At 43.4% G+C, this 17,013-nt stretch overlaps 1 protein-coding gene across 1 annotated transcript in view; it reads right to left on the reverse strand.

Moving 5' to 3' along the window:
- The window catches only part of LOC138848167 (uncharacterized), a 45,633-nt gene extending 30,084 nt beyond the window's left edge, over positions 1 to 15,549 (reverse strand). The window contains 1 exon segment of the mRNA XM_089336785.1: positions 14,750 to 15,549. The gene's annotated coding sequence lies outside the window, so the exon portion shown is untranslated.
- Between the last annotated feature and the right edge of the window lie 1,464 nt (positions 15,550 to 17,013).

A 17,013-nucleotide genomic window follows, 5' to 3' on the forward strand; every position in this document is an offset into this window, starting at 1 on the left:
ATGCAAAAGCAAAGAGGTTTATTGTTCTAGCTTGATCTAGGGTCCACTCCTCCAATCATCACAGTGGTCATCTGATGAGGACCCATCCCATATACTTTGTGGGGTTTATATAGAGTTTTCAGAGACATTCTACATATTATAGCACCATTCAGCAAATCATCTCATTCTGCGGGAATTTAAAGAACATCTCTTAAAATTGATTAGTAAATCCAGTGGTGGGAATAGACCTAGTAAAGGTGGTTAGATGGCTTTGGGGGTGATGCTTTTTAAAATGATTGGCTAAAGTGTAGGGTCCAAACCGCTAGGGTGTATGTTCCAAACTACAGGGTTTTGGGATGTTATCAATCACCTTAATGGCCTAAAAAGACACCTGGAAAAGATTCAGATTCCTTTTGAAGCATTCATCAGTAGCCTCAACCAGTTTTTATTGTCCATTTAATGGCTCCAATAATTTATGGGTACATAGGGCTGATGTTGGCAAGATCCTAAAAACACCCTTTGAACCCTGCTTCAGCAAATGAAAATACAGAAAATATATATTGGAAATAAGCTTTATTAATTTACATACATGAAGAGAAGTTTTTAAAAGGCATACTATTTGGACAAACAGATTATATTACTTTGCTGTAAAATTCTAAATCTAATGAAAGAGTCCAGAATTGTCTAGATTAGAGATTATCTTTTTGTTTTCCTTAAGGCTTATAAAACAAATACAAATGTCCTAAAGTGCTAGATTAACCTGAAAAAATTATGTTCAAAACACAATTTTTATTCATTAGAGTTTACCACTGACAGAAGGGAAAGTCATTCAGTAAAGAGGTAGAAATGCTTTCAGACTTAATATTAAGAATGTTGGTTTCCCAAATGCTTTTTCTTATCCATTCAGCTTAAGGTGAATTGGTATTTGTGCATCAGCAGTCTGACTGCATGTCTTAGGGAATGAAAAATAGAGGTCTGTAGAGATGCCTGAAGAGTTGGTGCTTTTAAGTTAAGATTCTTCTCAGCTGCTGAGGAGTACGTTCCATCGAGTGCATAACTATGAATGATTCAGAAGATTTATAAGACTTAAGATACTCAGTTGTTAAGTTTATGAATTTTGTGGGAAATTATGGACTTACTGTGTCACCGGAATTTGCTGTGTTAAAAAAAATGAATACAAAGATTCTTTTTAAATAAAACTTAAAAAAGTATAGGCTTGTATTGAACAAGATGTATCTAAACTTCATAAAATGCTGTTATTTTAATACAAAACATACATAAGCATATGTTTTAAACATAAACAATTGATTATAAAAGCTTGTGTTTCTACTCAAATACACTTGTGAAAAGAAATGACAATTTATCCCCAAAATAATCTAGAATTTCCTAACAGTATCTAACTTAAATAATGAAGGAAAACATCCTAAAACATCTTTTGTTTAGGTGAACTTAATTATAGTACCTTAAATTAGCATTCTCCATCCCAAAGGTTATTAAAAGTTTTGAAAGGGAGATAAACTCCATGAGGTTGTTAGATTTTCTGTTCTAAATTCTTCATGTACTTGGGGCTGGTGATGTGGTGCAGAGGTTAATCCTCTGCCTATGGTGCCAGCATCCAGTATGAGTACTGGTTCTAGTCCCGGCTGCCCCTCTTCCAGTCCAGTTCTCTGCTGTGGCCTGGGAAAGCAGTGGAAGATGGCCCAAGTGCTTGGGCCCTGCACCCCATGGGAGACCAGGAGAAGCACCTGGCTCCTGCCATCAGATCACCACGGTGTGCCGGCCGCTGCATACCAGCTGTGGTGGCCATTGGATGGTGAACCAATTGCAAAAGGAAGACCTTTTTCTCTGTCTCTCACTCACTGCCCACTCTGCCTGTCCAAAAAAAAAAAAAAAAAAAAAACCACCTGACTATCAAAATTATTCAGATGCAGACAAGATAAGACTCCTTGTGGGGTAACCACATGCTGAATATCTGGTTTTTTATTTACATGTCACTGTCACAGGCTGAACAGCAACAGAACACAGTATGAGAATGATGAGCGCTCCTCTAATTCTAGAGACATATGTGCCCTGTCAGGACTTCATTGGCCTAGCTCATCAAAAGACTCAGGAATAAATGTTTCTGTTTTCAAGAGAATTGTGGGGCTGGTGCCATGGCACAGTAGGTTAATCTTCCACCTGTGGCACTGGCATCCCATATAGCCACTGGTTCTAGTCCCAGCTACTCCTCTTTCACTACAGCTCTCTGCTATGGCCTGGGAAAGCAGTAAAATGTGGCCCAAGTGCTTGGGCCCCTGCACCCAAGGGCAACTAGGAAGAAGCACCTGGCTCCTGGCATTGGATCAAGCAGCTCTGGCTGTTGTGGCCATTTGGGGAGTGAACCAGTGGATGGAAGACCTTTCTCTCTGTCTCTACCTCTCACTGTCTGTAACTCTGCCTCTCAAAGAAATAAATAAAATCCTTCAAAAAGTCTGTTAAAGTGAATTACAACCACCATTGTTTGTTTTCTTTTACAACTTCAAGTGGACATAGCTCATAAAATAAAATAAATCATAGGCTGATGCCATGGCTCACTTGGCTAATCCTTCACTTGTGGCACCAGCACCCCAGGTTCTAGTCCCAGTTGGGGTGCTGGGTACTATCCCATTTGCTCCTCTTCCTGGGCTCAGGAGGGCAGTGGAAGGTGGCCCAAGTGCTTGGTTCTCTGCACCCGCACAGGATAACTGGAGGAAGTACTTGACTCTGGGCTTTGGATCGGCAGAGCACTGGCCATAGTGGCCATTAGGGGAGTGAACCAACGGAAGGAAGACCTTTCTCTGTCTCTCTCACTGTATATAACTCTCTCAAATATAAATAAATAAACAAACAAATAAATAAATCAGTTTCATAAACACTAAAGCTTAGACAATTGGTACCAATGAATAGCTTCTTTCATAGTCTCTCTTTATAAATAATTAATAAACCAATTATTTTCTTCCTACTCTGCAAAGCCAGTCAACGTAATTGATTTCTAATTTAGTTTCCAAATCACCCAGAAATGCACAATGTTGATGCTTTTGCAGCATTATAAGAGCATAAAATAATAGCAATTTTTAATTCTTGCACTTTTTAACATTAGAGAGTTCTAAGACATTAAATGGCATTTTTTTTCTAACCCATGTAAGACTAACAATGTGCAGAAAAACATAAGGATTTTTCTTATGCAGATAAATAATTGTGCTTTGCCTAGAATCATGCTTCAACTGTGGTTATTTTTCCCCTCCACTGAAGCCAGGAAGAAGAGAGTCCTGTGAAACTAATGAAATGCCCCTGGTGTTCTTAAATGATTACTTTCTGGCAGGAACTTCCAAGGAACAACACCACAGTCATAGCGAACTTCTTCTATGGTTGGAATCTTCTCTTTGCTTCCAGGAGACCAAGAGAAGCCACCTGGAGATCTCAGGGGAAGGTCACGTGGGAATCGAGAGTCATTCATCTCCTCTGGAAGCAGTTGTGTCTGTGAAATTTTTTGCTCATAGTAAATTTGACAGGTCTCTATCCATTGATAAAGAAGAAACTCATCATAAAAATTAGTAATACATAAAAAAAATCATTGAAATCTCATTTTTTTCTGCCACAGGCAAGTGGAACCACATCTCTCACAGTAAAACAGACTGTAAAGAGTCTATCCAATATCTCTGGCTCTCCTCACATTCTAAGGACAGACCTCAGAGAACTTCCAGCTGCCTCTTCCAGAGAGGTAAATCAATAAATAAATTGTTAATAAAAAGAAAAAGGAAGTAACTTTTTTTCTGTATTTCTGGATAGGATTCCTGTCTTTGAATCAATATCTCATGATTTTTATTCATTTTTCCTTCTTCGGAATTGGAGTAGGAGTAGGCAAAAACATGCATGAAAGAAGGGGGAAAAAAGCTTAAAGTACTAGATTGTAAAGTAGGAACAAATGGACAGGAAGGCTGGAGGTGAAGGGGTAAAGACTAGGTTAGGGAAAAAAAGCCAGCTTATTAAATCCTTAAAAAGAGAAAGGAAGAAAGGAGGGGGCAATAGAGAAGTATGGTTATGTTCTTCTGGAATCACCATCTTATGCAATCTGTTCTCTTTGTATTAATAAAAATAAAAATGTTTAACAACTGAAAGTTCATTCCTTTATTGCATCACTACTGCCTCATTCCAACACTCTATGAAAGCAGAAACTAAAGGCAGGCATGGGTTGCAGGGTGGAAGTGACAGTGCTAGCTCTATTTCTCTAATGTCAACCTCTGCACCCCAACTTCTGATCCAGCAAAGTTCTATACAGTACCCAGAATCAGCTTCATAAAATAAACCACTTAGGGCAAAAGCTCAGAAAAATTCAATGTCCCCATTATTCTTTGCCTATGAAGCACTCATAAAAATTAGCATGCTGCTAAAGAAAATGAGATTGTGGCCCAGCTATGTATAAAGAACGTAGGGATGCAAAGTCAGGAGGCAGTTTGGTGTTTTATGAGCACCCAAAGTGAACTGCAGATGATGGAAGGGGATGCATTACAGAATGGGAGCTGAGTAGGCAGCCCAGGCAGTAGTGACCACCAAGCCTTTAACCTGAGATTTGTGAGTATTTGTGAAGTGTACAAATGAGTTCTACCTATAACAACAGTAATTACTTTATCCTTAGGACACAAGGCAAAGCACACTTTTTCCAATTTTTATCTGTTTTTCATTTTATTTGAAAGGTAGAGGGAGATGGAGAGGGAGAGAGATTTCTTCCATTTTCTGGTACACACCCAAATGCTCACAACAGCAGGCAATGTTCAGCTTGAAGCCAGGATCCCAGAACTCCATGCAGGCCTGGGTGAGTTCAGTTGATTCTGAGGACACACAGTCTTCAGTGACACCTGTCTTTATAAAGACACATCTCAATACAAAATAAAACTCCCTACTCAGGACTCTTGAGATTCAAGAGAAAACTCAAATATTTTCCAGATGAGTGCAAAACAGAAATCTGGAGCCAACAAGTTCCCTGCCTACCTGAGAATCAGCCTGCTCACCAGGGAGATCTAGGGAAGAGGACTAAGCAAAGCCACTTGGGACCTGTGCCCAGAGTCTTATCTCTTGAGTGAGCATAAAGGCAGCCCAGTCATTGGGCACTGGCAGTTTTGGACCACCTTAATCCTGAAGTGGCTACACAAACTAGTCAACTCCAATTTGGGCTGAGTTATCAGACTGGCAGTCTGGACAAAGATTGTCACCCATTAAGGAATCTGGACACAGGAATGGCCAAAAAAGAACCATCAGGAGATGCGCACAATAGGAGTCAGAGTACTAAGTGGGTAATAAATGCACAGATCCTAGACCAAGGCAACAGGCAACGCCAACCTTCTCTTTTGTTGCAAAGTTTTCTTATTTTATCTTAAAGGCCTTGAGAAACAGATCTGTAGACATCTCATGTGTAAGACAAACATGCATCATTCATAATTGGCCTATAAATATTAGCATTCTTGGCCTGATCAATAAGCCTCAGGAACTAGCTCAGGGAGGGGCAAGGAAAGGGAATCACTTCTGTCTCATTTCTAGGGAAGTACACTTCCTCCATGAACTGCTTCTTACAAAATATTTCTCCAATTTTCCAGGAGAAATACATCAACTCTGAAAAGGCTACTTCTTTTTTTCCATAGAGCCCAACACCTGTCTTGGGAATCACCTGTGATGCCAGGTAGATGGATAAGAAAGCCAATTGGAATCATCTACTAGAAGACAAGATACTTTACCCAAATCACTATATTTTACTCTACAGAAAAATGCAAACTAAATCACAAAGAACTCCAGTCGATCAATCCCCTGGTTTAAGCAAAGGGCATATTTGCATTACTCTAGATATGCAGGCCTCTCTTTCTGCTGTACCTTCATGTGGACTATCTGCATAGGGATACAGAGTGAGGGGGAGGCTGCAGCAGTAAAAATGGTCAATGTTTCAATTATGAAACTGATTTTTCATTATCTCAAATTCAGTCATAAAAATTCTGCTCTAAGCAAGACACACATAAAGCCAAGCGCATCCCTTTCTCAACAAAAATTTAATGCTAACTGCATATTTAGGAGTGTACTATTGCATTTAATTCCAGTACTTCTCTACATCTTATTTTTTAAGATTTTATTTATTTGAGAGGTCGAATTATAGACAGTGAGAGGAAGAGACAGAGATAAAAGTCTTCCATCTGCTGGTTCATTCCCCAAATGACTATAACAGATGGAGCTGCACTGATCTGAAACCAGGAACCAGGAGCTTCTTCTCTGTTCCTCCTTGGGTACAGGGGCCTAAGCACTTGAGCCATCTTCTACTACTTTCCCATGTCATAGCAGAGAGCTGGATCAGAAGAGGAGAATCTGGGACTAGAATGGTGCCCATATAGGATGCCAGTGCCACAGGCAGAGGATTAAACTACAAAGCCACAGTACCAGCCCCTCTATATCTTATAAGCACATCTTATCTGTAAGAAGAAAACTGAAAAGTGAGTCCAGTATATCACAAATTATGTTAGAAATTATCTCTAATTTAAAAAAAAAAAAAAAAAAAAAAAAGGAAAACCCTATAATAGAAACCTGCACAAATGACCTGTGTCCTATTACTTTATCCTTTGGAATACTTTTCAAGATTTCTTCTGGCCTTCCCATCTTCCCTTGTTCCTCATACCCTTTCAACATCACTGCCTCTCTGTCCCTGCAGCTCTCTCCCTTTGGAAGCAGTCTTGTGGACTGTCAATCATTATTTCAAAATGTATGTAGGAAGGGCCTGAATGGCCTTCTAACGTCCCTTAAATATTTCTATAAAACAGATGATAGAGGGGCTGCTACTGTGTCCCAGCAGGGAAAGCTGCTGCCTGCACTGCTGGCATCCCATGTGGGTGCTGCTTTGAGTCTCGGCTGCTCCATTTCTGATCCAGCTCTCTTCTAAGGTCTGGGGAAGCAGTAGAAGATGACCCAAGACCTTGGGCCCCTGCACCCATGTGGGATAACTGGAAGAGGCTCCCGGCTCTTGGCTTCAGTTCAGGGTAGCTCCAGCCATTGCAGCCATCTGGGAGTAAACAAGAAGATGGAAGGCCTTTCTCCCTCTCTTTCTCTCTCTGCCTCTGCTTCTCTCTCTCTCTTTCAAATAATAATAATAATAATAATAATAATAAAAACAGACAGTAGAGCATAGTGGGAAAGCTGTTGCCTGTGATGCTGGTATTCCATGTTGTGCACGAGTTCATGTCCCAGCTGCTCTACTTCTGATCCAGCTCTCTCATGTGCCTAGGAAAGCTACAAAGTTTGGTGCCTATGCTCCTACTCCCACATGGGAAATGTGGAAGAAGATACTGGCTCCTGACTTTAATCCAGTTTCAACCCCAGGTGCTGTGGCCATTAGGGGTGTGAAACAGTGGATAAATGATTTACATCTCTCTTTCTTTCTTTGTAACTCTGCCTTTCAAATAAATATTTTTAATTTTTTAAAAAATTTAACAAATGGCCCTAAATATTCTGACTCATCTTGACATGTAACAAGAGCCAAAAAAGTTGCTGCTGACTTTATGTAGTGCCTCCTCAATCCATTCTATAAGAAAAAAAATGTGTATTTCTTTTGCTCTCCAAGCACTCAAATCCAAAAGAAATAATACTACCCAGTGTGGCTCTCTTTAAGGCTGCTCTTGCACTGAAGAAAAGTAAAGGAGCAAGGGGCCCAAACCCTGTGTGGCTGGCTGGCAGTCCCCTCCTCACTCTGCATCTGAGTTTCTGGTTAGAGATGGAGACAAAGGCAACTCCAGATGCTGCAGTGGTCCACAAACAGCCTCAATCACAGACATGCCTTGTGTGTGTGCAACAGAAGGAGAGCACAAAGCACTATATAAGGGAGGAATACAATGAACAAAAAGGAAAGGATGTGAATGGACATAGCCAAGAATTTCCCCACTCTGCTGATCATGATCTCAAGGATGTCCAGGCCAGAATTCCATTTCACTTTGGAAAGCCCACTCCTTGAAGTTTTCTCCTCCTAGGTGTATTCTTCTGTGAGGAATCTGTCCTCCTGTGAGAGAGGGCACCACCACAAATTGAAAACCAGTCAAAAAGCAGAGTGATGGCTTTAATTCTCAGAGGTGAATGGACAACCACATCTATGAATTCTGCATTAAAAAATAAGCTTCCTTCTGCTCTAGGAATCTGATGTAGGTTTGGGCTAAAATGAGAAACACAGAGACCAGCTGGGTCTGTTAGGTGAGAAGAAAGGAAGCTTGATTTCCAGTTTTTACTTTGTAGCTTGTTACTTTTGAGAGGATTTCATTTTCCACTTCTACTTGAAGAAATGGAAAGGTAGAATCAGTGCCAGCCTAACACACAGCAGCTTTAGCCACTGATGACATCACAGCTTGCTACCCAAAAGTGGCAGCCAAAATAAACTCAACAAATGAGAACCAAAATAAAACAGAAGAGTCTACCATAATACCAACAGTTGTTCAGCAGATATTACCCAGATCTTGACACACAAGTCACCAGGATAAACGGTGGGACTGGCTTTGTGGCACAGTGGATTAAACCACCACCAAATAAAATGCTGGGATCCAATATGTGTGTCCATCCTTTAAAAAAGATTTATTTATTTGAAAGTCAGAGTTTTGGGGGCCAGTGCTGTGGCACAGCTGGTTGAGACACTGGCCTGCATCCCATATGGTCCCTGGTTCAGGTCTTGGCTGCTCCACTTCCAATCCAGCTGCCTGCTAATGTGCTTGGGAAAGTGGCACAGTATGGCCCAAGTCCTTGGTCCCCTATATCCACGTGGGAAATCCGAAGAAGCTACTGGCTCCTGGTTTCAGATCAGCTCAGATCTGGCCACTGTGGCTATTTGGGAAGTGAACCAGCAGACTGAAGACCTCTCTATCTGTCTCTATCTCTATCAGTAACTCTGTCAAATAAATAAAATACATCTTAAAAAAATGTCAGAGTTATGGAGAGGAGGGAGAGTCAGATGGGATGGCATTGTGGACTACCAGGTAAAGCTGCTGCCTGCAGTGCTGGCATCTGGTATTGGCACCAGTTCATGTCCTGGCTGCTCCACTTCTGATCCATTTCTCTGCTAGTGGCCCTGGAAAAGTAGAAGATGGTCCAATACCTGGGTCCTTGACAGCCAAGTGGGAGACCTGGATGAAGCTCTTGGTGCCTGGCTTGGGCCTGGCCCAGTCTTGGCCATTGCAGCCATCTAGGAAGTAGACCAGCAGATGGAAAATCTCTTTCTCATTCTCTCCCTTTCTCTATCTCTGCCTTGTAAATAAATAAATAAATGCTAAAAAAGAGAGAGATCTTCCATCTGAGATGGCTGCCATGGCCAGGGCTGAAGCACACAGAAACCAGGAGCCAGGCACTTCATCTGGGTCTCCCACATGGGTTACAATGGCCCCAACACTTGAGTCATCTGCTGCTGCTTTTCTTAGACCATCAGCAGGGAGCTAGGTTAGAAGTGGAGCAACTGGGACATGAACGGCTGTTCATCTGGGAAGCTGGCATTGCAGATCGTGGCTTTCCCCATTGTGCCACAATGCCAGCCCGAGTCACAGCTGTTCCACTTCTGATCCAGCTCCCTGTAATGCAACTAGGGAAGCAGAAACAGATGGCACAAGTACTTGGGTCCTTGCACCAATGTGGGACACTGGGTTGGACTTCCAGGCTGGGCCAGCATTATTCATTGCAGTCTCTTGAGTGAACCAGCTGATGCAAGATCCCCATCCTTCTGTCTCTGCCTCTTCCTCTGTAACTCTGCTTTAAAATAAAATTTTTAAATCTTAATAAAATAGAGAGAGAGGGTGAGAGAGTAGCCACAGTAAAGTAACAGAGCAAAGCCAAAGTTGTGCTGTCCCTCAGCAGCCTTCTGCCTTAAGTGGGAAGTCTCCAGCTTACAGACACTGACATAAAAGACACATTCACAACACATTCCAAAACAAGAGATGAGAGGTTTACAAGGCATACTGACTTTATGATGACTTTCATTCATTAGGTACACTGGGTTTAGCTATATGCCTTTTGTGCAGCCAAGTTAACCCAGGGTCTAATTCAAAGAGACGTAATGAGGAAGATGTGCTGCCAGGGGAGAGAGCTGCAATGTCCCACTGCTCTTGTAACATCATAAAGAGAAGGAAAAGAAATGGCGCCACGGCTCACTAGGCTAATCCTCCTCCTTGCGGCACCGGCACACTGGGTTCTAGTCCTGGTCAGGGTGCCAGATTCTGTCCCAGTTGCCCCTCTTCCAGGCCAGCCCTCTGCTATGGTCCGGGAGTTCAGTGGAGGATGGCCCAGGTGCTTGGGCCCTGCACCCCATGGGAGACCAGGAGAAGCACCTGCCTCCTGCCTTTGGATCAGCGCGGTGTGCCAGCCACGGCGGCCACTGGAGGGTGAAGCAACGGCAAAGGAAGACCTTTCTCTCTGTCTCTTTCTCACTGTCCACTCTGCCTGTTTAAAAAAAAAAAAAGAGAGAGAGAGAGAGAGAGAAGGAAAAGGGCTACTTATGTCCATGGTTATAAGGAGGACAGAAGCACAAACATTTCAGAAAGGGGGAGCAAATTACAAATATAGTAATTTTAGGAAAATAAAAGGAAGTAAATTTCAGAATATAATGTGGGGTAGAAACACACCATCAGCTCATCAATTCTCAAGGGATCCAGGAAAACTGCCCTGCCTACCCACAGACCAAATGTTTCAAAACACATTTGTTGATTAAATTCAGAAGATTACAGGACTCAGCACTCTGGGTGTTCAAATGCCAAATTAAGTTTTAGTTTCCACTACGGGCAGATGTAGCCAATCACTCAGATCATGAGAAAAACTTTTCCATAAGAAGGAACATGAAATATTCAGTCACACAGAATAACTGTGCTTAGTGCTCAAAGTGAACCCCAAGATAAGCACCCAGAAAACCTGTTAAGTCTTGGGGCCAGCACAGTGGTGTAGCATGTAAATATTTATTTATTTATTTAAAAGGCAGAGTTACAGAGAGGCAGAGGCACAGAGAGAGGTCTTTCATGCACTGATTCACTCCCCAAATGGCTGCAATGGCCAGAGCTGGATCTATCTGAAGCCAGGAGCCAGAAGCTTCTGTCAGGTCTCCCATGCGGTGCGGAACCCAAGAACTTGGGCCATCTTCCACTGCTTTCCCAGGCCATGCCAGGAAGCTGGATCTCAAACAAGCACCCATACGGGATGCCAGCACTGTAGGTGGCAGCCTCACCTGCCATGCCATAGTGCCAGTCCTCCAAATAATCCTATTTTAAAAAGCATTTTAAATGAGGGATGGGAGAGTTTGTTTATCCAAAGCAAGGATAGCATAAGATAACTACTACACAGAAGAAGCTCCTGGCTCCTGGCTTTGGATTGGCACAGCTCCAACCACTGTAGCCAGTTGGGGAGTGAACCAGCATATGAAGACTTCTCTCTCTCTGCCTCTCCTCTCTGTAACTCTGACTTTCAAGTAAAATAAATAAATCTTTAAAAAAAATAAGATAACTACTAGTACTCATTAACTTAAAAAATATTGAAATTTAATGAAATTCAAAATATAACCAAAATCATCATCTACTACACATTATAATCTTTATTTTGAGAGTCATATTAGAAAAAATTTAACCCCTCCCCCTCTTTGAAAAATGCACATGGGACTGGTGTAGTAGGTTAAGCAGACCCTGGCAGTGCCAGCACCCCACATGGGCACTGGTTCAAGACCTGGCTGCTTCATTTCCAATATAGCTCCCTACTAATTCACCTGGGAAAGCAGAGGATAATGGCCCAAGTGTTTGGGCCCCTGAAATCAAGTGTGAGAACCAGAAGAAGCTCCTAGCTTCTGGTTTTAGCCTGGCCCAGCCCAGGTCATTGTGGCCATTTGAGGAGTGAACCAATGGATGGAAGACCTCTCTGTGTCTCTCTGTAAATCTGCCTTTCAAGTAAATAAAATGCATTAAAATAAACCCTATACAATGTAGTATTTTGGTGATTCCCTCATACAAGGAAAGCTCAGATAAATTGTAGAGGAATCCTCCTGGCTTGATGCAATTCAGAAGGAGGATTGCTTCTGCCACCCTATGCTAGACATCAATGAGAGTTATTAATGGGAAGATGAATGGACATATCAGACTGCTTCCTCACATGGCACCTTTTCTTAAAGACATCACTGCTGCATTACCAGATTATGTCTCTCATGTGAAATATGTCTCTCCTAAAAATTTTAAAGAACTTGCCAGAAACTTATTGCAGAGCAGGGAATGATGTGCCAAGGACAGTGAGTTAGCCTGAGTAGTCCAGGAATCCTGTTCTTGGCTGTTTTCAAGTTCGTATTAACGTACACACAACATAGTTGCTGAGAAAGTGTCTTACAGTTGTTTCCTGGGTGTGAAGCAGCTCTTTTCAGCAGAAACACATCACTGCTTGTCCACTCGCAAGCACTGTGATAGGGAGTACATGGGAGAAAAGGTCAAAACACACTGGGTTTGAGAGGAAGAATGCTGTCACCCTAGCAACCTCTATCCAGGATTCCCTTTCTATTCTTACTTCCTAGGTAACCTTACTATGCTAAATGAGTTTCACAGATTAGTAATCTGGTGACAACAGGACTCTAACAGAATCTATGAATCACTCAGTTAATCAAGTGAAAACTTCATTACACTGAAAGTTAGTCTATAGCAATAGTTTTCAGGGCCACATCTCTCTTTTTTTAAAAGCTGTTTTATTTATTTATTTGAGAGGTAGAATTACAGATAGTGAGATGGATAGACGGACAGAAAGGTCTTCCTTCTGCTGGTTCACTCCCCAGTTGGTCAAAATGGCCAGAAGAGCTGCACTGTTCTAAAGCCAGGAGTCAGGAGCTTCTTCTGGGTCTCCCACATGGGTGCAGAGGCCCAAGCACTTGGGCCATCTTCTACTGCCTTCCCAGGCCTAGCAGAGAGCTGGATCAGAGGAGCAGCTGGGACTCAAACTGGTGCCCATATGGGATGCTGGCACCACAGGCAGAGGATTAACCTACTGAGTCACAGTGCCAGCCCAAAGCCACATCTTTTACTGTACTGTGTGGGCATCTCTGTGGGGGAGAGGGGCACATTTTCTCTTTTCTTCCTCACCCATCTTCACATTAACACCGTGTACAAAGGCATCCACAGACCAGTCATTTTGAAAATCTATCACTAATATCCTCCCGTGTTGAAAATGTCATGGGGTTAAACACAGAACCCAGAATAAGAAAAGTAACTTGAAGCTGGTGTTGTGGCTGAGCGGGTAAAACCATATGGGTGCTGGTTCAAGACCTGGCTGCTCCACTTCTGATCCAGCTCTCTGCTATGGCCTGGGAAAGTAGTGGAAGATGGCCCAAGTGCTAGGTCCCCTATACCTGTGTGAGAGACCTGGAAGAAGTTCGTGGCTTCTGGCTTCAGATCCATGCAGTTCTGGCCATTGTGACCATCTGGGGAGTAAACCAGCAGATGGGAGCTCGCTCACTCTCTCTCTCTCTCTCTCTGTGTGTGTCTTTGCCTCTCTGTAACTCTGCCTTTAAAATAAATAAATAATTTTTTTTAAAGTAACTGGCCAGCGCCGTGGCTCACTTGGTTAATCCTCTGCCTGCAGTGCTGGCATCCCATATGCACACCGGATTCTGTCCCATTTTCTCCTCTTCCAGTCCAGTTCTCTACTATAGCCCAAGTGCTTCGGCCCCTGCACCTACATGGGAGACCAGGAGGAAGCACCTGGCTCCTGGCTTCGGATCAGCACAGCACGCCAGCCATAGTGGCCATTTGGGGGGTGACTATCGGAAGGAAGACCTTCCTAACTCTGCCTGTCAAATTAAAAAAAAAAAGTAACTGGCCCCCTTAATTACAACCATATGGACTGTAAGATAATCAGCTTGGTGGAGCATTGAGTGACTGTAAAGAACTAGAGAAGAAAAATTGATACTTTTCTGTATTTATGTTTTTGTAGCTCTCCACTATGAAAATGCAGATTGAAGTAGCTCATTATTAACTCACACGGTAGACTTGCATTAATTTCAGCTCACTTCTCACTTTGCAAAGGGATTAGCAGCAGGTAATAAAAGTTGACATCCCTAATAACATGAGAAGAAAGAAGGGTTGAAGACAGAAATCGAAACGCAGGAAAATAAATCAGCTAGGTTTCCATGGCCTCAAGCTCCAGATTGAAAAAGAGTCTGTTAATTAAACACGGAGGAGCGATCAATCCACAAAGCTACTGCACAAGCTTCACGTGCTGCTGGGAAAGTCAGCCAAACACACAGCGCCCCAGCTGAAAATGTGTCCGCGGGGTCCAGCATGGGGGCCAGGAGCCAGAGCCTACTCTGATCTTCCATCTCCACCTCTCCACTGCCTCAGGCTCTGGCTCAGGGCCACCGAGCCCCGCCCAGCGGGAACTACCAGGGGATATAGCCGGAGGCCAGCCACAAGGCATTCTCTGACCCACCCAAAGTGAGAACTGGGCTTATTTAAATTTAGGGAATGGGACTCCTTCCTTCAGCGTGCTCTCAACTGCCCTGCTGGTGCCGTTCCTCGTCCAGTGTACTTTAAGGAGAATTTGAGCGAGGCAGCCTGTGGGACTGGCCGAGCATCGGGAGACTGGGAAGCGGCGGTGGGAGACACAACACCTGGGCCCCAGACTTGACTCTGCCAGAGAAGCTCCCAGCATCACTGAGAAGCAAGTGATCGAGGTCTGGGAGCCGCCACCCGCCATCGCACCCTCCCCTCTCCCACACACACATCTGTGCCCCTCCTGTTCTCCATACTTGCTGTGGAAAATCTCGGGAGCACGTCCCCTTTCTTCAGGACACACAGGGAGCAAAGCGGAGAGTGTGGGACAGGAGAAGTCGCTGGAACTTGGGGCCCACGGTGGCAGATGCAGAGGCACAGAAGCAGCGGGCGGCAGGTCTGGGGTGTGTGCTCCCGAACCGCCTGCAATTGCACTTGCACAGCAAGTCTCCCCAGTGAATGTGGGAGAAGGAGCAGCGCGGCCTCTCAGCGACCTCTCTGATAGTAAATGAACTTCTGTTCCCAGCCCTGAGCCACAGGGAAAGGCACGCATGCGCACGTTCTCCCACATGCACACGCACAGGCGTTCAGAGCACGGAAAACGTTGGAGCACCAGGTGACTCTGGGAAATGGAGTCCAGGCCAGGGCATTCCTAGATAGACTTACTGGCCCTCTCCTAGGGCTTCAGTGCGGGGTGGGTGGAGACAGGCTGGGAACCAGAGAGCGTTTGCTTTTGTTTCCATCCCTCCTTCCCTTCCTTCCCACCCCAGATCTCAAGGGTCAGCTGCTGTTCTTCCTTTCTTGAACAAAATCTTAAGAAGTGACAGCCACTGCTGCTGAGTCCCAAATCCCGGTTCCCTCACACACGCTGTTTCCCTCAGGAAAATCCCCTGCTGCTTTATTCCTGGACAGCTTCTCTCAAGTAACCCATGACAAGGATTTCAATGTAACTCTCAGCACAGGTGTACACGGCACAGTTTAACATCTAGATTTGAGAATACGATTTTTACTTGTGTCTTTTATTTGTGGTTCTTTTCAAAGCATTTTACACCACCCTCTAATTCACCAAGTACAAAAAAAAAAAAAAAGACAACTGGATACAGAACTAACATTGCCAAGTATCTTCTAGGGTCCAGATTAACAGAGTAAATGCCTTACTTTGTATCAATTATACCTTGGGTTAATTCTGGAGACCATATTCTCAATTTACAAAGAGAAAGCTGAGGTGGAAAGAGATTAGAATTGAATTTGCCCATGGAAGTATGGTAAAAAAAAAAAAAAAGTCTAGGTTAAAGGCCAACCAACATGAAATATTGGTTTAAGAAGTCTTTCGGGAACAACACTGTGGCATAGTGGGCTAAGCCTCCGCCTTCAGCACCGACATTCTATACGGGGGCTAGTTCAAGTCCCTGCTGCTCCGCTTCCAATACAGCTTTCTACTCTAGCCTGGGAAAGCAGTAGAAGATGGCCCAAATGCCTGGGACCCTGCATCCACATCAGAGACCCAGAATTTCCTGGCTCCTGGCTTTGGATTAGCTTAACTATGGGTATTGCAGCCATTTGGGGAGTGAACAAGTGGATGGAAGACTTCTATCTCTCTCTCTCTCTCTTTCTCTCTCTTTCTCTGCCTCTGCCTTTCTGTAGCTCTGCCTTTCAAATAAAACAATCTTCTTTAAAAAAAGAAATTTTTTTTATCTGCAGGCTCAGTTTCTAAAACCCCAGATTTCTCATCTCTAAAATAAAAAGTGAGGAAGAGGAAGAGTATCTACAATCCTAATCTTCACTGTAGAGAAACACAGTGTGTTGAAAGAACTACCAGCCACATGATTTTCCTAGTTATTGGAATAAGAGAACCTGAGCAATCAGAAAAATGGATGAAATAAGAGGCTTTACACAAAGGTAAGAAAAACAAAAAGCAGAGAGGTCAATTAAAAAGTATATCAAAGGTAATTTAGTAGGACCTGAACCAAGGTATGGTGGTAGTGGGAATGAAGAAGAGGCAACAGATTACAGGGAGATCCAAAAGGCAGAAACAACGGGATTTCAGTGGTAGATGAAGGCAGGAGGGAACTCATGTGTATATCTTCAATTTGGATTTTATTATTTAAAGGACAAGGAGTTCTCAGTACATTCATGTTCATCAGTAATAAAAGGCTACCTCCAACTGACATAAACTTCCCCTAAATCCAAGACACAATTTCATGGGTAGCTACTATCTATAAGCCTTATGTTGATCATCAAGCCAAATATTTTTAACTGCTACAATCTACAATGGTCCTCATTATGATGCAGTTACTTAGAAACTAGAAGACATAATCCATTTCTCTAAATAAAAAAGTAAAATTCAGGGGCTGGTGCTGTGGCACAGCAGGTTAACACCCAGGCCTGAAGTGCCGGCATCACATATGGGCCCCTGTTCAAGACCTGGATGCTCCACTTTCAATCCAGCTCTCTGCTATGGCCTGGGAAAGTAGTAGAGGATACTTGGTCCCCTACACCCACATGGGAGACCTGGAGGAAG

This window comes from Oryctolagus cuniculus, chromosome 7 (genome assembly GCF_051225735.1).
Source record: "Oryctolagus cuniculus isolate XC-2025 breed Fujian yellow rabbit chromosome 7, ASM5122573v1, whole genome shotgun sequence".
Taxonomy (NCBI): Eukaryota; Metazoa; Chordata; class Mammalia; order Lagomorpha; family Leporidae; genus Oryctolagus; species Oryctolagus cuniculus.